General features: G+C 43.1%; 1 protein-coding gene across 1 annotated transcript in view; it reads left to right on the plus strand.

The window, feature by feature from the left end:
* Nucleotides 1–14,598, plus strand: part of LOC138973714 (uncharacterized) — a 343,943-nt gene that overhangs the window by 323,883 nt on the left and 5,462 nt on the right. The gene's annotated exons all lie outside the window — the stretch shown is intronic.

A 14,598-nucleotide genomic window follows, 5' to 3' on the forward strand; every position in this document is an offset into this window, starting at 1 on the left:
CGGACGGACACGGCGACGCAAACTGGGAGCATGGACATCTAGAGCGGCACGGAGTACAACTTCAAGCTGATCAGCTGTAAGAGAAGGGGACAGCGCAGTCTGCAGCTCTTCCCTGAAACTATCTCTATCCATGGTACGCAGACAACGGACAGAAGTGAAAACAGGGGGTGGGGTGGGGGGACTAGTCATCAGATCGAACAAAACACAAAAATGATCTGAAGATAAAACATGAGAAACAGTTACAGACTGAACAATATGGTCATCAGGCCTATGCATAACCCAGTCAAGGATGTGGTTCTTCTTGTGTGTTGGTTGACTGACAGACTGTGTGTACTGAAAAACATCTAACAAGTCTAACATCTTGACAGTGGACGGGTGGTTACAGTCATCAAAATGAACATTGATATCACCAATCAAAACAGGGGTTCCAGACAACGTGTTGCAGTGATCAAGCAGATTATGAAAATCTGAGAAAAACATAGTGTCAGTGAGTTTGTTCTTTGCGTTGGGGGGGGGGGGGGGGGGGTCTGTAGATGCAGAATAACTGAACGGGTTTTTGATGAAGCGCCAATGTCACCTGTACACACTCAAACGAGGTGTGTTCATGAACATCTTCCTGCAACTTGACCCGCAAGGCATGCATTCAAAACGGTGACGTGGGACGCATTTCCCACGCATACACTCGCTTACACTGCAACAACCATAATCTATGTAACAAGCCTTAGAACAGATCGCTGTTCAGAGCTCTCCACATGGTGCACTTCACGTGTAGGTATTCACTACCATCACCTGCCTGACAATTCAGACACTGGGTATTTTATTGCTCTGTTTCTGCTGGTTGACAAGCATCTCTGCGCGAGGTTCGTTTGATACATTACACATGTTAAATATCTAATTAGCCAGGCGATGGCGGCGCGGCAGGAACTAAAGGCTTGGCGGCATGCGAATGTTAGTGTGTGTGTTGCTGTTTAAAGCGGCGCAGCACGTGGCATTGTTTTCTTTGTGGCTTAATTTATTGACTCCTGAAAATCAATCTGCCCAACACTCACACAACCATGCTTTATTTAAGATCAACTATACTGATCTGAAACGTCTTACGATGGCAAGAAAAATCATAAGACGATAAATAAAATGGAAAAACAGTCTATATTTCAACGACAATATAGACGTTGCGGGGGAGACTGAACCGACAACGACGACGGAACCGAGACAGGTGTGTTGTCGTTCGGCATCATCGCGCGTACCCACACTAGTAGCGTTTGCCAGTGGCAAGAAGAAGACAACTCCTGGACGCCCGAACGAAGGGTTTTGATCCGACTTGTAGAGACAAAGCCCCTCGAGGCATGTTTTGGGTGGTGGGGAACACGCATTTTAGTGATATGAGTTATTCGTCTGGCACCTTGGTCTAAAAAAACAGCTGTTTCGTTCGCCCATCGGTACCTGAGCTGGGTTTACTAAGTATATCATTATGTGTGTGTGTGTGTGTATGTGTATGTGCGTATGTGTGTATGTGTGTGTGTGTGTTTGTGTGTGTGCGTGTGTGAGTGTGTGTGTGTGTATGCGTGTGTGTGTGTGTCTGTATGTGTGTGTGTGTGTGTGTGTGTAAGTGTGTGTGTGTGTGTGTATATGTGCGTGTATGAGTGCGTGCGTATGTGTTTGTGTGTGTGTGTGTGTGCGAGGCTGACGCTAAGTACCGGCATGTCCGTATGAGAGGGCCTTAGGTACCGTGCATAGACCTTGGCTGCACTAGGTACCGCGCTAAGTACCTGCGATGTTAAAACCCATGTACATAATACTTTTGTGTGTTGTTTATGCTGTTTATATGTAGGCATGTTAGTTTGAACTACGATCCTTTATTTTCGTAAATAAGGCTCATCATTTTGTCAAGTAGTAGCGGTTTGAATTTCAAAGGTACTTAACGTATGAAATATACGTACAGAACCAACTTTTTACACACAACCTAAAAGTTCTCACTGCAGATTTAAAAATAACAGCAATCGTTCTCTTGTATTTCAAGCATCATTGACAGCAAATAACTGAGTAGAAACATAGCCCTAATTGGGAGTAGTCGGGTGTTTTGACCAACGGTACTTAGTGCTTTCTGTACGGACATAGCGGTACTTAGTGCTTTCCGTACGGACATAGCGGTACTTAACGTCGCCTGCGGTTCCAAGGTTTTATTACACTGACATAGAGATGTTGGTGGCCATATTATTTCGACCTGTATATATCGGGACAGCACATTCAATTCAGACATCCATAGACAGACAGTTTGAACTACGATCCTTTATTTTTGTAAATAAGGCTCATCATGTTGTCAAGTAGTAGCGGTTTGAGATTCAAAGGTACTTAACGTATGGAATATACGTACAGAACCAACTTTTTACACACAACCTAAAAGTTCTCACTGCAGATTTAAAAATAACAGCAATCGTTCTCTTGTGTCTCAAGCATCATTGACAGTAAATAACTGAGTAGAAACAATCTTTTACAAAGAATGACCAATAGTGAAGTGAATAGTAAACATTATACAGGCCTAAAAACAAACTTTATTAGACATCTCTCTCTCTCTCTCTCTCTCTCTCTCTCTCTCTCTCTCTCTCTCTCTCTCTCTCTCTCGGTTGTATGTATATATTAGGCAGCATTGATGTGCAAGATTATTGATAGAGGAAAGCTTGGAACAAACCACTGTGTATTTTGCATACGTTTCAATATCACGTTTTCTATTTTTTTCCTGTGATTTATGTGTACCCCCCCCCCCCCCCATTGAAAGGGGCTGTAGGCCCATATTCAATTAAACTGTGTCAGTCTCTCTCTCTCTCTCTCTCTCTCTCTCTCTCTATCTTTTCCATAATATATTTATAGTATTCTCTCACTCCTTTATTTATTTATATGGGAGATTTATATAGCGCTTGACGTTCTCTAAGCGCTTTACATATTCTCTCTTTCTCTCCCTCTCTCTCTCTCTCTCTCTCTCTCTCTCTCTCTCTCTCTCTCTCTCTTTCTTTTATATCTCTCTCGCTCTCCCTCTCTCTCTATTACATAATATATATTTATAGTATTCTCTCCTCACTTTTTCCGTCTCTAGCTCACGTTCCCTCTCCCCCCCCCCCCTACCTCTACCTCCCTTACCTCATAATAAGCGTGCGCGCGCAACGACAGTAAGAGAGAGAGGCACAGAGAGATAATATCGTATTCTAAATTTATTGATAGAGGAGAGAAATGTATTATAAGATAAGAGAGAGAGGTAGGAGGGGGGGGGGGGGGGGGGGAGAAAGAGGGACCGTGAGAGATACAGAGAGCGTGAGGGGAGAAGGAATACTATTAGTATCACTATCAATAAATTATGAGAGAGAGAGAGAGAGAGAGAGAGAGAGAGAGAGAGAGAGAGAACAAGAACAAGAACAAGAACAAATCTTTAATTGTCTAAGGCCACAGCCCCTTACAATAGTGGTTAAAATAACAGCAATAGTATCTGCACAGTTATAAATTATAGTCACGCATAAAATTCAACAAATACATTAAGACCCTGATGACATGTCACTGAACCTGATTTCTAAGGGTTCGTCTCTTCTGTAACATGAAGAACACAAATCTGCTGAAGCTGTTCATCAAATTATCCTCATTACTGCCACAGAAATACACAAGTTGTTGTTGCAGCGTCTTAGAGTTCGAGATTGTCAAATACTTTGCTCGAAGGTCTTGATAAAAGGGACATAAAAATACAACATGGTGTTCATCTTCTTTATCAGCTGTACAGAGAGGACAGTTTCTTGTCGTTTGGTTTGGTGCGTACCGAAACTTGTGAGCGTTGATTTCGGATACTCCTGCGCGGAAACGAGTAAGAGCAACTCTGTACTTAATATCTTCGATTAATTCAATGTATTTCTCTTTTTCCAAACATGTTTTGTAACAATTATAAATGTCGAAACGTTCACTGCATTCTAAACAGGAGAGAGAGAGAGAGAGAGAGAGAGAGAGAGAGAGAGAGAGAGAGAGAGAGAGAGAGAGAGAGAGAGGGGGGTGGAGAGAGAGGGGGAGGGAGAGGGAGGCAGAGGGAGAGAGAGAGAGAGGGAGATGGAGAGAGAGAGAGAGGGAGGGAGAGAGAGAGAGAGAGAGAGAGAGAGGGGGGGGGAGGGAGAGGGAGGCAGAGGGAGAGAGAGAGAGAGAGAGAGAGGGAGAGAGAGAGAGAGAGAGAGAGAGAGAGAGAGAGAGAGAGAGAGAGAGAGAGAGAGAGAGAGAGAGAGAGAGAGAGAGAGGAGAGAGAGAGAGAGAGAGAGAGAAAAAAAACAATATTCGTATTCTAAATTTATTGATAGAGGAAAGAGGGAAACAGAGAGAGGAGGGAAAGGGAGAGAAATCGAAATGGGGGAAAGAGAGATATATATTTGTACTCTAAATTTATTATAAGATAAGAGAGAGGGAGGGGGGAGAAAGAGGGACCGTGAGAGTTACAGAGAGTGTGAGGGGAGAACAGCGGTAACCTTCCACTACCTAGTATTGGTAATACGTTGAAGTTATGGTGTGATACTTTGATTCGAACAAGCCCGCTGTGGCTGTCTTCTTCGACACACCAGCATTGGGTTTGTCTCGTCAAAGTATCGAAATACGATCATTATAATCGGAGACGAGAGATGATGCATGCGTGTCTTCGTGTTTTCCAAGCCCTGAGTCTTTCGCTGTGAACGTGGGATTTTTTCGTGCGCATGTGTTCACACGGGGGTGTTCGGACACCGAAGAGAGTCTGCACAAAGTTGACTCCGAGAAATAAATCTCTCGCCGAACGTGGGGATCGAACCCACGCTGACAGCAACCAACTGGCTACAAAGCCAGCGCGCTAGCAACTGAGCTACCTCCCCGCCGCGCTATCAGTGTCAAGTTACCTAAAGGCAGAGGGGAAGTGTTTAACTAACCGTATCAAGCACGCTATGTCGTGCATTCCGAACGCGTGTACTGGAGTGACTGACAGGGGCTAGTCTGGACTTGACTGCGCCTGAACTGATGCGTTGTTTCATCGAACACTGTATAGTGTCTATTGACAGTTAAAAAGAGAAGTACGCCTTCTTTTGGTTTAAATACATATATATATACTGTTCAAAAAAAGAAACGCATAGTTGCTACTTGCCAAATTTGTTTTATTTTTCGAAAAAATTAACAGAAAATCCAATATTTAGATTATTTGTTTGAAATTTGGTATGGACACAGTTGAATGCACACACAGTTCATTTGCATCTTCAAATCAATCAGTCAATCAATACGATTGGGTGCCGAGGCTGTCAAGTCAGTAGGGGGTGTGACTGCCTTGAGCAGCAACAACTGCCCGGCACCTTCTGGGCATGGACTGGATCAGATGCCGGATATCTTGCTGTGGGATGGTGTCCCACTCCTCCTGAAGTGCCTGCAATAGATCGCGGTGATTTGCCGGCGCTTCTTCTCGCCTGCGCACACGTCTGTCCAATTCATCCCAGAGGTGTTCTATCGGGTTCATGTCTGGCGACATGGATGGCCAGGGAAGCACCTGGACATGGTGGTCGGTGAGGAACTGGGTGGTGAGTCGTGCTGTGTGCGGGCGAGCGTTGTCCTGCTGGAATATGGCATCCTGGTCAGCCAGAAGAGGAAGGGCGTGTGGGCGCAGAATTTCCTCCACGTATCGCTGGGCAGTTATGCGCCCTTGGACGTGCACCAGGGTGCTCCTTCCAGCGGTATTGAACGCCCCCCACACCATGACGCCTCCATCACCATGAACGGGTGCCTCATCCACACAGTTGGGCGCGTAACGTTCGTTTACTGTCCGGTAGACCCTCCTCCGACCATCATGTCGCTGGAGCAGGAAGTAGGACTCGTCGCTGAACCACACGTGTCTCCAGTGATTCCGGACGGTCCAGCGAAGGTGCTGGTTGCCCCACTGCACTCGGTTCTGGCGATGGCGGCGGGTGAGGACAGCTCCTCTGTGAGGTCTGCGAGCTCTCAAACCAGCTTCATGCAGGCGGTTCCGCACGGTCTGGTCCGATAATCGGTGTGGCCCGGGGAGAGCCTGGACAGAAGATGAGGCCGACAGGAAACGATTCCGGAGGTGGCGGAGCCGTATGAAGCGGTCGTGAGCAGCAGTTGTCGCCCTTGGTCTTCCCGCTCGTGGCAAGTCAGCAACGGAGCCAGTGGCTTGAAACCTGGCCCACAGTCTACTGATGGTGCTCTGGGACACGTGGAAGTGCCTGGCGATTGCACTTTGACTTTGGCCTGCTTGTAAACGACCCAATGCAATTTGGCGGTCTTCTCTGCTCAATCGGGCCATCTTTCGTCGCTGAATTGTCGTCTGATTTCTTTGTGGCGAACAATCCGCTTTTATGGGTTTTGGAAGACATGGTGAGAGCTCAATATTCCCCGAGTTTCACGAGATTACACTGAAGCATGACGAGTGGTCATGCCAAATGAGCAATTTTGACATTGTAGCCACTGATAACGCATGCGTCACGTGCAGAGCTCACTTGTGGCAATGGACGAAAGGTCGACGACCAGATAAACATTTTCTGCAGTTTGGTGGATATCCTTGTAGCCATATAACTAAATTAACCAAATATTACAAGCTATGCGTTTCTTTTTTTGAACAGTATATATCCGACAGTCCGAATTACAATAGAAAGGGCAAGATGAAGAAACACGAAAGCACGAGGCTCAAATAAGTGCTACCAAAATTAAACAGAAACGTCTCTGGCGAACGTTTTAAACAGTATAAGACAGTATAAGCATAATAGTATGTATACAGAATGCTATACAGTCACGCAGTCCTTCTGTTTTACTGTCCGTACTCAGATAACGGATGTTTTAGAGTCAAATGAGCTGAATCTGTGCGTATGCCTTCAAAGAGGGCTTCACACGATTGTAACTAAAACTTATATTCGTAGTCCTACTATTATCCCGCCAGGCACTCCTTTCAATACTTTTCTTCATATACCACCAATAGTATTATGCTTTTAGATATCGTTGTTAAATGATGTATTTTGATGCTGTTACCGCTGTCTGTCTCTGTCTTTAGATCTCTCCCTCTCTCTCCCTCTCTTTCTCCTCCTGTCTGTCTTTATTTATCTGTTTCCGCGTCGGTCTCTCCGTCTGTCCCTATCTCTGTCTGTCTCTATTTGTCTGGTTTAATGCAAGCAATGATAAGTGTATAGCCTTATCTATACATATATAATTAATATATATCATAGATTATATAATGGTATGATACATGAAGATTGTATAGGGACTTCTGCTACACTTATGGTGTAAAACACATGGGATGAATCATGCTGTGTTGCTTAAAAGTACAGACTCGAACATCAAAGCATTTGGTGTCACTCGGTTCAAAATATTAAAATGTATGGTTCGTGCACGTCCAATTTAATTGTGATTAGGCTACACAGCCATAGTATATAGGTTGTGTATATGTAACATGATGTAATCGGCGTACCGTTTCCGCACAGTCTTCGACTCGACGACTCCATAACCCCACATACACGTGAACATCAATAGATCTCCCAAACTTCTTTGAATATTTTAATCAAAATGTTTGTAGTACATACTCAGAAGACGACCCTTCAACTCTGTTGAAACAATTCAGGGTGTTTCCGCTAAAAATATGTCTGTAAATCAAGTTCTTAGTTGAAGTTAAACAAAATGATCCTTACATAGCCCGTAAAAGCCCGCGAGGTAAAGGCAGACAAAAACAGTTGTGAGCGCAATCTATAATTGTAACCCGTTATGGCGTAGTTGGTATGTCGTTCGCCTGTGGTCTCCAAGGTTGCCGTGGGTTAAATCTCATGTTATTTTTTGTGTGTGAAATGTGACGCAGGGATCCCTTTGAACCCATTCCTCTTGTTTTTTGATTGTTGGTTAATCATCTTTTATAGTTCATGTTACAAACTTCTTTAATTTGGCAGGTGTTTTTATTTTTTAATTTTGTATTTATTTTTGGGGTCTTCTTTTACTTCATTCCAGGGGTGGGGTAATAAGCGGGCGGTTTAATGATCCTTATGGTCCCTTTGTTTATTTTCGGAGGAGGGGGGGTGGGGGGTGGGGGGTGCTGCTGCTGTCTGCAGGTTATCTAACTCACTAGGCATGACTGTTTCGCTAAATGGAGCAGCAGCGTCAGTGGGGAACAGGGCACGAGACTGTAGAGTTATGGACCCTCGTGTACAATCAGTGAGAGCCATAGTGAAACACAATATTACACATTTATGAACAACACATATTAATTACTTCACGCCATTACCTCAGTTATTCCCATAGTAGCAGAAACATTTTTTGAACATTGTCAAATATACGTCAGGGCTAATAGTCTCGGGTGCTGTTTTACTTCACAGTTATTTTTCAAGGTTGTCAGTAATATCAGAATAAATATCACACACTTGAATGTTGTCCAAGAGCTTCAAGGCATAGTCACTGATGTCATTACTTCAGTTATTGTCAAGATTGTGGGTCATGAGAACTTAATTATAATATTAATAGTTTTATGATAATAATAAAATTAAACAGCAACAAAAAAATACGAAAAAAGTTATAAGTGTATAGTACTTGTCTTACATTATGATAGTCCTGATTTTGTGATAAATCGCCAATTTGCAAGTGCTCTACACAAGGCTAGATGTTATTAGAGGTCAAGGAGGTCAAATATCACGAAAAGGCGAAGCAACCAGAGCATCGGTGGCTGGCAGAGGAACCTCCCTCCGATTGGGCCACCAGAAGTAGAGGTGAAAGGAGAGGCTGGTGCAGCGGGGTGCCCGAGCCTCAGAAGGATAATTGGCGATGCAGCAAGGCCATTGATATCAGCGTGAACTTGTTATCAGCCGATGCCGTTATCGGGTTACAGCCGTAGCCCTTTCGCCGTGGCTTCGCGAGCTAGCACTGTAAGTCAGATGCTGACCACCGGTTCGCGTTCCTTTTCGTGTTGGGATCAAGTTACCGTGCCCTGGCCAAGAACGCTAGCATTGAAGAAGGGAGAGAAAAGTTCTACCTCCCCATCTTCGGTTTATGTAAACGACTAGGGCTCCTTGCATTAGGAAGTATTCGGATTCTAAATGTTTATTATTATTATCACTGGCAATACTCGTGCTCCTCACGGGATGTAACAAATGTTTTATGATTTTCATTAATCACTGATGGTGTGGATATTAAAGTGTCTATGCGAATCCATCCCATGATCAATTGCTATTATTGTTGCAATGGTCGACTTATCTTGTCTGAATCATGACTGATTTATTATTGTATTCATAGCTTCAAAGCGATGGTGATTGGAGTAGATTAGCTCCCCTGATCAGCGAAGCCTTATTTAACTATCAGTCATATGATAACCACACATATGATGGTAAAAACCCTTATAACTTTGGAACCAGCCAACCATTTTTTTTAATGAAATTAAACATGAAGACGCAGGCCATTAGTCCCTTCATGAATTCAAAAGAGAAAAAAATCAACTCGATTTTCTGCGAAAAACATTTCGCTGTGATTTTGTAATTTGTAACTGCTATTTTGTAGACCCTTCCTCGGAGTATGTAATAAAAAAGGTTTCATTGAAATATTCCCAGAACTTTGGGAGATATGGATGTTTATGCATTGGAGAATCAAACACTAAAACCCTTATAACTTTGGAACCAGCCAACCATGTTTTATGAAATTGAACATGAAGACGCAGCACATTAGTCCCTTCAACTTAAAAAAAAATTAACTCGAATTTGTGAAACATTTCTCGCTGTGACTTGGTATTTTGTACTGCTATTTTGTAGACCCTTCCTCAGAGTATGTAATGAAAAAAGTTTCATTGAAATATTCCCAGAACTTTGGGAGATATGGCTGATTATGTATTTTGACCATCGGGCCCCGTAATGACCTTGACCTTTGACATATCCAATATAAATGTTGCACACAATAGGCTATCGTGTGTCTACATCTACCTACAAAGTTTGGTTGAAAATTACTTAGCGGTTCAGGATTTATCGCAGTTCCTATATTGTGACATACATACATGCATACTTACGGAATGGAACAATCGCAAACGTTCCCGCTGGATGACGAATTAAATTATAAAAAACGTATCAGTAAAATAAAATAACAATGAACAGCACACATTCCCTGAAAAGTAATGTAGCGTAGGGGAAAGGGAGAAAAAAAAGTGACACCGCGTGGATTCGAACGTACGTGATTAGAACTGACATGATGAAGCAAGAGTGTCCTAACCAACTGGCCTACAAATAATTTGCAAAAGTTTCAGGGAAAAATACAGCTACGACATTACAAAAACCATAGGCAATGGATGTTCCGTTTGCCATTCCAATAAGTAACAACGATAACAACTTGATAGGTTTGAGAGTAAACTTGATTTGACATGATACTGTGTTGTCTAAAGTGTTTATTGGATTCTCGGGCAGTTTTATCCCGGACGGCTGCATGTCGAGTTTCAGGGGTGCCTAAGGGCTTCCGGCGGTAGGTAAAAATATTTAATGTTCAAATAAATCCACTTAATTAAAAAAAATAAACACATTAGACCCAGCCAGTCCTGATCGAGGTGGCCTCCACTGTGCCCATGCAAAAGGAATAACGTGAAAGTTGCCCAGTACCACAGAAATTAGCAATTTCGTGTGACTGAGGCTACCAGTACCTGTATTAATATATGAATTATAATTGGCAACGGTAAGCGATTTCACACAGATTAGCGCGGGACAAATATTGACAGAATTTTTTTTTTTATCATAACTGCAATGTTCTTCTCCCCCCAAAAAAAACCCAACAACAACGCAACACCTCCTCCCTCCCCAACCCCTAAGAAGAACAGGTCCGACAAACCCCTGCGTCACCCAGTAAGCTTTTTTTTTAAAATTAACGACGCCAATGGAATTCGATCTCCTGCCTGCTCGGACACTTTCGTTTTGTCACGTTAGGAGAGCAATTTACCAACTTATCTATTTTGCGTCTTGACAGTTCGCGTGAGTGATATTTTAGTGACTTTTGTGACATATAGACTGACCGGAACAAACGCAAACGTCCACCCTCTGGATGACGAACAACAACACATTTGCATTCAAACGAAGTAGTTTGTTGATCATAGTGCAATTATCCCGTTTGACTTGTGTCTGTTCTCAATATGACTAACATATATATGTACTCATTTCTCCCAAATGGGTAAAGCTATTGAAACTCACTTTGGCTATGAGCTCGAGGTCCATGGGAATAAACGCTCATAATTATGTCCTGCGGATTGATGACCCTGGTGTCACTCAAAATTATCCCGCCAGGAAATGCTATTTCGTATACATGTACTCAATTGTCTAACCGGCACGGTTGGCCTAGTGGTAAGGCGCCCTAGTGGTGGGTTCGAACCCCGGCCGGGTCATACCTAAGATTTTTAAAATTGGCAATCTAGTGGCTGCTCCGCCTGGCGTCTGGCATTATGGGGTTAGTGCTAGGACTGGTTGGTCCGGTGTCAGAATAATGTGACTGGGTGAGACATGAAGCCTGTGCTGCCGACTTGTGTCTTGTGTGTGGCGCACGTTATATGTCAAAGCAGCCACCGCCCTGATATGGCCCTTCGTGGTCGGCTGGGCGTTAAGCAAACAAACAAACAAACAAACTTAATTGTCTCCAGTAAGGACACAGTTATTTTCTCCGAATTTAAGGCCCCAGTTTGTGGTGATTGATATTGATTTGCTCTGTAGTTTGATGATCCTAGTGCCAACATTATCCCGTCAGGCATTGTTTAAATGTTTTCGTTTGCACCCACTTTTCTCCAAAACTGATAAAACTGTTGACACCACTATTAGGAAGCATGCTCATCGGAGTCGATGCCGAGAAGCTCTGAACTTTGGTGACCCTAGGTACCATATTATCCGGCCATGAAGGGTTTTAATATACTGCTGACCATACACCCGTTAGGGTCCATATGTTCTATCAGCCCCAGATACTTTACTTGATTTTTGCTTTCGGTCCAGCCGACTCTTTTGAGCCATATCAGGACCAATCAGCCCGAGACGAAGACTTTAAATAATAAAACAACAACCACAGCACGAGATGATAAACGGAAAGTATTAGGATCATTATGGTCACTTGTTAATTATTATTTTGTTACCCCTTTATCACATGCCGGCTATTGATACATGCCATATCATTATTTTTGTTATCAAAACGAATACGTTGTGTGTGTGTATTGTTAGGAAAACTCCAATCTTTTAGATTAGTTAACAATGTATCAAGAAAAATCACATATTTGAGCGAGTTTCTAGGTGACCCTCTTCGTGATTAGGGACCTAATGTACATCCTATTTGATCTTCCATGAATGGGTTCGGTTGATATTTGAATTTTCTGTAAAAGGGGTCGCTCAGATAATCGTCAAAATGTAACTGACAAGTCCAGTGGCTAACGAAGGAAAGCACCGATCACCATCAAGACTAAATCACTACCAGATGTCAGTAGGAATGTTGGTAACTGATCCACTGACCGCTATCATATTTCACTACTCGCGTACATTCCGTAGAGTACCTAGAGACCAATCTAGAGCATAATTGTATTTCATTCCCTCTGCTAGAACTGACTGGGCTTGCTAATATAAGCAAGCGTTAGTTTGTAACACATTCCCTGGCCCGTCCCAAGAGAATATGAAAGATATATATGCTACACGGAAGCGTTGTATAGACCGAAACAGTTCAAAATAATGATACTGGATTCAGACTTCAAAATTATTGTTTTCATATTAGGCCTACGAACAATAACTTACATGTTAAGAGAAATAATACATGTATTGAGAGATATTGCTTTTATTCTAGGCTACATCTCTTATGGAGGCATCTTACACACTCTCTCTCTTTCTTCACCCTCCCATCTCTCTCTCTCCTTCTCTTCCCCTCTATCTCTCTAATATTGACAACACCCCTCATATGATCACTCAACCTCTCCCCATCGCCCTCTGTCTCTCACCTTCTTACACACACTCTCTCTTTTCCCAACTCTCCTCTCTCTCTCCATCTCTCTCTCTTCAATAATGACACCCCCCATATATCACTCTACTTATCCTCCACTCTCGAATCTCCAAACATTCGGTTAAACGTGATTAACTGGTATCGTACCCCTATGACAGATAATATTCCCTATTCTCTGCATTCTCTGCTTGCTGCATTACGTTAAAGGTTGTAATGCTCTTTTTTTTTCAAGCCACATTTCACGTCAACCAACTTTCATCAAGACGTTATTTAAAGCGTCATTGTAGAAATGACATTCGGAAATATTAGGGGAATCCCTGTCATAACATTTTTTTTCTATTTGTTTCCCATCAGGCATTTTGTTTTAATCACAAGTAATATAATACAGACACACAAAGAGAGACACCTATAGTGACAGCCGCTCTATCATGCTAGGACTGGTGTCAGTATACTGTGACTATACGAGGATGTCAATCAATCAATCAATATGAGGCTTATATCGCGCGTATTCCGTGGGTACAGCTCTAAGCGCAGGGATTTATTTATTTTAATTTTATTTTATGCAATTTATATCGCGCACATATTCAAGGCGCAGGGATTTATTTATGCCGTGTGAGATGGAATTTTTTTTACACAATACATCACGCATTCACATCGGCCAGCAGATCGCAGCCATTTCGGCGCATATCCTACTTTTCACGGCCTATTATTCCAAGTCACACGGGTATTTTGGTGGACATTTTTATCTATGCCTCAATTTTGCCAGGAAAGACCCTTTTGTCAATCGTGGGATCTTTAACGTGCACACCCCAGTGTAGTGTACACGAAGGGACCTCGGTTTTTCGTCTCATCCGAAAGACTAGCACTTGAACCCACCACCTAGGTTAGGAAAGGGGGGAGAAAATTGCAAACGCCCTGACCCAGGGTCGAACTCGCAATCTCTCGCTTCCGCAAGAGATGTAAGCCTCTGCGATTTCAATCTCAGTGTGGCAGTACATTAATCTGCTGACCATAAACAAGGAATGCGTCCAGCTGTCCTCTCTAGCTCTCCAGTAGGTTTCTCAGCGGGCTACCTGCTTGACGACGTTCTAATTGATGGCACGCGAACCGTGTAATGTATAGCCACTGCGCGAGTCGAACCGCTCTACGACTAGCTGCTCCTTTCCACCCTGGCCCCCCACCCCCCACCGCCAGCCCACGCATACTCTCTCTCGCCCTTCCTCTCTCCCCCCCCTCCCTCTCTCCCCCCCCTCTCTCTCCCCCTCCTTCTGTCTCTCCCTTCCTCTCTCTTTAACCTTAATTGTCAATCCGTTTTTCATTGCTAAATTCATACGGATAAATAAAAGCTTGATGATTAGCAAGAATCACCTCTGATTGTTATAGACTGAGATCGTCAGTGAAACTTAATACAGTTCGCCACCTGTTTACCTCTTTTTATATTTTAATCCAGACAGCATTATCCACCACCACCCATTATATAAACATTCTGTTTTGTGTAGTCCCGATATCAATGTTTGCAAACCCTTTTGATGCAGCTTTTAATAATATAAGAGATTTGATTTATACGTATTCCCTGTTTCACTCAATGAATATATATATTCCCTAAAATATCCAGGTAATATACATATTTCCTGGAATTTGGATGCCATTTTTGAC

This window comes from Littorina saxatilis, linkage group LG8 (assembly GCF_037325665.1).
Source record: "Littorina saxatilis isolate snail1 linkage group LG8, US_GU_Lsax_2.0, whole genome shotgun sequence".
Classification (NCBI taxonomy): Eukaryota; Metazoa; Mollusca; class Gastropoda; order Littorinimorpha; family Littorinidae; genus Littorina; species Littorina saxatilis.